A 7,389-nucleotide genomic window follows, 5' to 3' on the forward strand; every position below is an offset into this window, starting at 1 on the left:
CAGATTGGTTTTATGCATTTCAGGAAGGAATGAGACATCAATCAAATACATTTAAGAAATACACTGGGCCGGGCGCGGTGGCTCACGCCTGTAATCCCAGCACTCTGGAGGGTGGAAGCAGGTGGATCACAAGGTCAGGAGATCGAGATGATCCCAGCTAACACAGTGAAACCCCGTCTCTACTAACAGTATAAAAAATTAGCCAGGCATCGTGGCGGGTGCCTGTAGTCTCAGCTACTTGGGAGGCTGAGGCAGGAGAAGAATGGCGTGAACCCGGGAGGCGGAGCTTGCAGTGAGCCGAGATCGTGCCACTGCACTCCAGCCTGGGCGACAGAGCGAGACTGCGTCTCAAAAAAAAAAAAAAAAGAAATACATTGGATTGGTCTGGAAAGGCGGGACAACTCAAAGGTAGGAGGTCTTCCAGGCTATGATAAATTTAAACATTTTCTGGTGAAGCAGGGTTTAAAAGAGAAAAACAAGTTTTCTCTTGCCAGGCTGACCCACTCCAAGACCTGGTGATAGGCAGCAGAGCTCTGGCAACGATTTGATAACTATCTGCAAAACCAGAGCCCTCAAAGGATGTGCTCCAGAGCCCCCTCCCCTCCCAGTTATGGGCCAGGATGAGAAAACAGGTTTTTCTCCTATCCCGGCTCCCCACTCCCCTCTTAGTAACCCTTCCTTAGTGAAACTCAAGGTTACTTTTCAAAGTTCCTGTTTCTCCTCTGTGTAACATAACAAGGTCATCAGACATGCTCAGGTAAGACATGTACCAGCTGTAAATCCTGCCTTAGTTTGATAAGTTCCTGTTTTTTTCCTCGAGTTGCAAAACCTGTCACTGTATGATTAACTGCCTTTGTTCTGCCTCTGTAAGTCCGCTTGCCTGCCTTGTAAGCTTCATGCAACTAGATGGCCAACCCCCTCAGTTGTATGTATAAAAGTCAAGCCCTGTCTTTGTTCAGGGCTCAGCCTTTTGGATGCAAATCTGCTGAGTCGGTGCACACCTTAATAAAATCCTCCTGTTTCACCCATTTGGTCTCTTTGGTCCTTTGATTCCTGCAACACTGGTTGACAATTTGCTTGGGATACCCTACCTTGTTTAACCTGAGTAACTCTCTCCTAGCAGAAAGAGAGCCGGACAGACTCCATTTTAGTTTCTTCACTTGCAGCCTCCCTTAAGGCATAACTAGTGTAAACTGACTCACAGCACGTCCAGGAATGCACCTACAGAGAAGATATTGAGGCAAGCTGCACTAGCAGCTCCTGGGGACGCGCGTGGTGGATGGCACCCCAAACCCCTGTATTTATCTCTTTGTGATAGTTTAAGCCCCTGCACCTGGAACTGTTTATTTTTTGTAACCACATTTGTAACCAATTAATTTTTTTAACTTTTTGCCAGTTCTGCTTCTGTAAAAACTGCCTCAGCTAAACTTCCCCCTCCCCTATTTAGACCACGGTATAAAAACAAAACTAGCCCCTTCCTCGGGGCCGAGAGAATTTTGAGCGTTAGCTGCCTCTCAGTTGCCGGCTATTAAAGGACTCCTTAATTTGTCTCAAAATGTGGCGTTTCTCTATAACTCGCTTGGTTACAACAGCTGAGCTGTCTAAAGACCTGCGATCACTGGGATCATAGAAAAGACATGTTCAGGTTAAAATATTGTGGAGACCAGCCAGGCACAGTGGCTCGTGCCTGTAATCCCAGCACTTTGGGAGGCTGAGGCAGGTGGATCACCTGAGGTCAGGTGTTTGAGACCAGCCTGGCCAACATAGTGAAATCCCATCTCTATTAAAAATACAAAAATTAGCCAGGTGTGATGGTAGGTGCCTGTAATCCCCCACTCCAGAAAAAAAAAAAAAAAGATTGCAGAGACCAAGGTTCTTTTGAAGGCTTATAGTGGCTGCCTTTAGAGACAATAGATGACAAATGTTTCCTATTCAGATTTTTTTTTGAGACGGAGTCTCGCACTGTCGCCAGGCTGGAGTGCAATGGCATGATCTCGCCTCACTGCAAGCTCCGCCTCCTGGGTTCACGCCATTCTCCTGCCTCAGACTCTCCGAGTAGCTGGGACTACAGGCGCCCGCCACCACGCCCGGCTAATTTTTTGTATTTTTAGTAGAGATGGGGTTTCACCGTGGTCTCGATCTCCTGACCTCGTGATCCGCCCGCCTCAGCCTCCCAAAGTGCTGGGATTACAAGCATGAGCCACCGCGCCCGGCCCCTATTCAGATTTTTTAAAGGGGCTAGAATCCTAGTTAATCTGTTTAGGATTGGGAGGGCCTGGAAGAAAAAAATCTAGCTACATTAATAGAGATTCTTTACAGTTGCAAATTTTTCCCCACAAAGGACAGCTTTGCAGGGCCATTTCAAGATATGGCAAAGAAACATGTTTTAAGATAAAATATTTTTATTTTCTTCCTTGTCTCATAATGCTATGCCAGAGTCAGGTTGAAAAGTAAGTCACGATATGTAGGGTTAAACAAAACCCATCCGGTGAGAATTTATGATTTGAAAGGCATGATCCCTCAGATCCCTTAGATAGGAATTTGAGCAAAATGAAAAAATCGCAGTGTAGTCCTCATCACCCATGTAACAAACCATTCATCGTCCCCCTGTACCTATAATCAAAGTTTAAAAAATATTTTTGAAAAGAAAATGCAGTATATACGAACAGTAGAATATTAGGAGATTCTGTCATATGCTACAAAATAGGTGGTATGTACACACAGTAGAATATTATTCAGCCTTGAAAAAGGAGATTCTGTCATACCTATAAGTTTATAATAAAAGTTTAAAAATATACTCCTGTACCTATAATAAAAGTTTAAAAAATAAAGTGTTCTTTGTTTTATTTTTGTTTTTGTTGTTTTGAGATGGAGTCTCGCTCTGTCGCCCAGGCTGGAGTGCAGCGGCACGATCTCGGCTCATTGCAACCTACGCCTCCTGGGTTCAAGTGATTCTCCTGCTTCGGCCTCCCGAGTAGCTTGGACTACAGGCACTTGCCACCACGCCTGGCTAATTTTTTGTATTTTTAGTAGAGACGGGGTTTCACCATGTTAGCCAGGATACTCTCAATCTCCTGACCTCGTGATCCGCCCTCCTCGTCCTCTCAAAGTGCTGGGATTACAGGCATGAACCACCGTGCCCGGCCAAATAAAGTATTTTAAAAAAAGAAAATGTGGTATATACAAACAGTAGAATATTAGGAGATTCTGTCAGTAACTTGGTGCAGGTGCTCAGTACATCAGCTGGTGGGTCACCAGCTTGTAATGGGTTCCATAGCTGGGCCATAGCTGGGTCTCGCCTTTGTGCAGCCCAAAGCAGGTGATGGTACTGTTGTCCTCTACACAGATGCAGCCCACTATTCTCTTGTTGGTGATAGAGAGGACTAAATTAGGGTCTTCTTTGGTATCTGAAGCTGCCTTTAGGGGTAGTATATTGCATGGGTCCAGTCCCTTCCTTGCAGCCATGATGACCTCCCTCTCCAACGCAGTTGCCTGCTTGTCATCAGTAGTGTAATGCTGTTTACAGGGTAAATAAATTGGAAATAAAGTGAATTCCCACTGGTGGATGAATGTGTAATTTATGGTACATTCACACCATTGACTAGTATGCAGCCAAAATTTCTACAAGAAATTATTGAGAAAAGGGACAGAATGATGTGTATAATCATGTGTGATGGTTAATACTGAGTCAACTTGATTGGATTGAAGGATGTAAAGTACTGATCCTGGGTGTGTCTGTGAGGGTGCTGCCAAAGGAGATTAACATTTGAGTCAGTGGGCTGGGAAAGGCAGACCCACCTTTAATCTGGGTGGGCACCATCTAATCAGCTGCCAGCGAGGCCAGAATATAAAGCAGGCAGAAAAACGTGAAAAGGCCAGACTGGCTTAGCCTCCCAGCCTACATCTTTCTCCCATGCTGGATGCTTCCGGCCCTCGAACATCGGACTCCAAGTTCTTCAGCTTTGGGACTTGGACTGGCTTTCTTACTCTTCAGCTTGCAGATTGCCTTTTGTGGGACCTTGTGATCCTGTGAGTTAATACTCCTTAAAAACTCCCCTTAGATAGATATAGATAGATAGATAGATAGATAGATAGATAGATGATAGATAGATAGATAGATAGATGATAGATAGATAGATAGATAATAGATAGATAGATAATAGATAGATAGATGATAGATAGATAGATAGATAGATAGATAGATAGATAGATAGATAGATAGATAGATCCTATTAGATAGATAGATCGATCGATCGATCGACAGATAGATAGATAGATCCTATTAGTTCTGGCCCTCTAGAGAATCCTAATACATCACTTGATCTTGTTTTTATAAAACAATGAAAAAAGCTACATATGCTCATGCACAAGTACCTATATTCCTTTGAAATTCTATGATCATGGAGAATATTTCTTGTATTCCAAGATCATTTACATGAGTTATCTGAAGAGCTGTGTGAAATGAGAGAGAAGAAACAAGGGATGGGGGGAGCAGGGAGGAGTAAACCAAAAAGAAGGCTGGGCAAGGTGGCTCACACGTGTAATCCCAGCACTTTGGGAGGCTGAGGCGGGTGGAGCTGGCCAAGTGGAAAAACCTATCTCTATAAAATACAAAATTAACCGGGTGGTGGCCACCCGTAACCACTACCAGGAGAGTGAGGCAGGAAAACGAAGAAAGAAGAAAGTCTAAATGAAATAAACTGCATTCAAAAAAAGAAATTATACACAATATATTTTCATTTGTTCATTTAAGTGAGAGAGAGAGACAGAGATTGTGTGTGTGTGTGTGTGTGTGTGTGTGTGTGTGTGTGTGTAATATAGAGAAATTCTTAGTGGTCAGTAAAACAACAACATATTTAGGTAGGATGATGTAAAAAGTCAAGTCAGAGGTATTTATATACTTAGAAATGCTTTTCTGCTCTGCCACCAAAAATAATAATAACTAAGAAGAATCAATTTTAGGCTGGGCACAGTGGCTTGCGCCTGTAATCCCAGCCCTTTGGGAGGTAGAGGTTGGAGGATCACTTGAGGCCAGGAGTCTGAGACCAGCCTGGGCAACATGGAGAGACCGCAGCTCTAGTTTGTAAAAAATTAAAAATAAATAAATAAATATAAAGAATAAATTTTAGGGGCCCTCTAGTGGCTGCACATCATTTTCCTCCACTCTGACAGGTACCCCAATAGCACCCTATGCAAAGAGAAACTTAGTCCCAGATGCCACAAATAAACATTGTTATCATGATTTAAAGAGACTCAGCCTAATGATGAAAGGTCTCCGTTTAAATCTCCTTGGTTTGTGCATCTCTGTGAAGAATCTATCATCAGATTGCGCAGATCCCGCCATCTCGATCAGTCTGAAATACTGTATTTGTGTGTGTCTGGCCTGCTAGTTAGGATGTCTGGAGTGTTCAAAAGAATCAGTCTACATTTGTAATACTAGATTTATAATTAATCAAATTAATAATGTTTAAATGCTTAAGGAAAATTGATTTTCAGAGTTATATTACTTGAATAAATTGAGCAATAAAGTACCAATGTTAATGAGTATTCCTCTCCATACATAAAAATATCTTGAATAAAGCAACTATTAAAAAATCTGTTTTATTACTTAAAATTAAGATCGCCTGCAAGTAACTAAAGCCTCAAAGCCAGAGGCCAAAACCAGACAGAAGCAGGCCCTCTAAGGATGGCCATGCGTTTGTTCACCTTACAACCCCAGGTGAACGGGACATGCACAGTGTCAGCTGGATGATCAGGCAGGGGAAAAGCGAGCCCCCAAATGGACAGGTGAGAGGCGTAGTCTCTTCCTCTCTGGCAAAGCGCTCTCCCTCCAGCAAGGCAGGGACAATGGCCTGCACTACCAATGGCCTGACTGCCCTGACCTGGCCATCAACCGGAACCTGGCCCTCCTTCTCCAGAGGAGACCTCCCCGCATCCCCCCAGCCATTTGGCTTCCTTGAAAGATTCCCACCTCCTGTCTGTGGCGGGCAGGGGCCCAAATCCCACCACAGCAGGGGCCCAAATCCCACCACACCCTCCCAAAGTCAGAACGGACCCAGTGAGGCCAGGCGAGATGGCTCATACCTGTAATCTCAGCACTTCGGGAGGCTGAAGCGGGCAGATCACTTGAGCTCAGGAGTTTGAGACCAGCCTGGGCAACATGGTGAATCCCCGTTTCTTCCAAAAATACAAAAAGCTAGCCAGCGTGGTGGTGCGCACCTGTAGTCCCAGCTACTTGGGAGGCTGAGGTGGGAGGATCACCTGAGCCCAGGAGGTCAAGGCCGTAGTGAGCGAAAATGGTGCCACTGCACTCCAGCAGGGGCAACCACAGTAATATTCTGCCTCAATAAATAATTAATTAATAAGAACGGACCCAGTGAGGTGAGAAAGCACCGAAGCCACTGGAGGAGGCCAGCGGAGGAGCACGAGGAGGAAGGAGGCAGGGTGTGCAGGGGCAGGCGGGGATCAGACCCCATCAGATTCCATCTAAAAGGCAGGGCCCAAAGGTGCAGTCAAGAGGAGGACAGGGAGGTCCTGGGGGTCTGGAGGTCGGGCAGCTTCTTCCCCGCTTTCCCATGAGATTTATTTTCAGGACAGCTGGGCAATTTGGGGAGCCGGGAAGGCTGCACCTGCCCCACCCCAGGCCAGCCGGGCGGCCGCCCTCCCTCGTTCCACCTTCTTGGGGTGCTGCTCTTCCTCTCCCTCTCCCTCTCATGGCACCCGGCCCTTGGGGCCTGCTTCATCTGTGCCTCCTCCCTCTCAGGACAGTGGAAGACGCGTAGGCCTTCCCCTGCCCCCAGCACCCGCCGTCCCCTCCTTCCCCCGCGTGCCTTCATTCCTTCCTCTTTCTTTCTGCAGCTTTTCCCTCTCGCCCCCTCCTCTCCCCTCCAGCTTCACAGCAACTTTCCCGCGCCTGCTTTCCTTCGTGCTGTATGGCTTTTCTTTCCAGGAGGCATCCGGACTGAACGGTGAAGAGGCTGGGGATGGGCGGGGGGAGCGGAGGGGGTCGGGGAGGGGGCGGGGGAGGGCAGTGAAGCGGAGGGGCGGTGAAGCGTGGGGGACGGTGAAGCGGGGCGTTGACAGGGGATCTCCAGGCAATGAGCTCCCCCAGGGCACCGGCCAGAAGCCACGCCTTCCAGGAATGGACCACGGACCGGCCTCAGGTGGCTAGCTGTGGCCACCTGCCCAGGCGAGCTACAGGGAAGAAGACGGTGGCTTCCAAGTGTGCCCAGCCTTTTCAGGGCCTGTAAGGTCCAAGGTTCTCATCATCATGTTTAAGCTGTTGTCTTCCTACTCTCATGTTCTCACAATGAACGGCGGAATTTTCCAGAGGCTGCATGCCATGCAATACTGCAACAGGTTTTAAAGCAGGAGGTATGAGAATCCACC

Source organism: Hylobates moloch, unplaced genomic scaffold, assembly GCF_009828535.3.
Source record: "Hylobates moloch isolate HMO894 unplaced genomic scaffold, HMol_V3 SCAFFOLD_19, whole genome shotgun sequence".
In the NCBI taxonomy this organism is placed as follows: Eukaryota; Metazoa; Chordata; class Mammalia; order Primates; family Hylobatidae; genus Hylobates; species Hylobates moloch.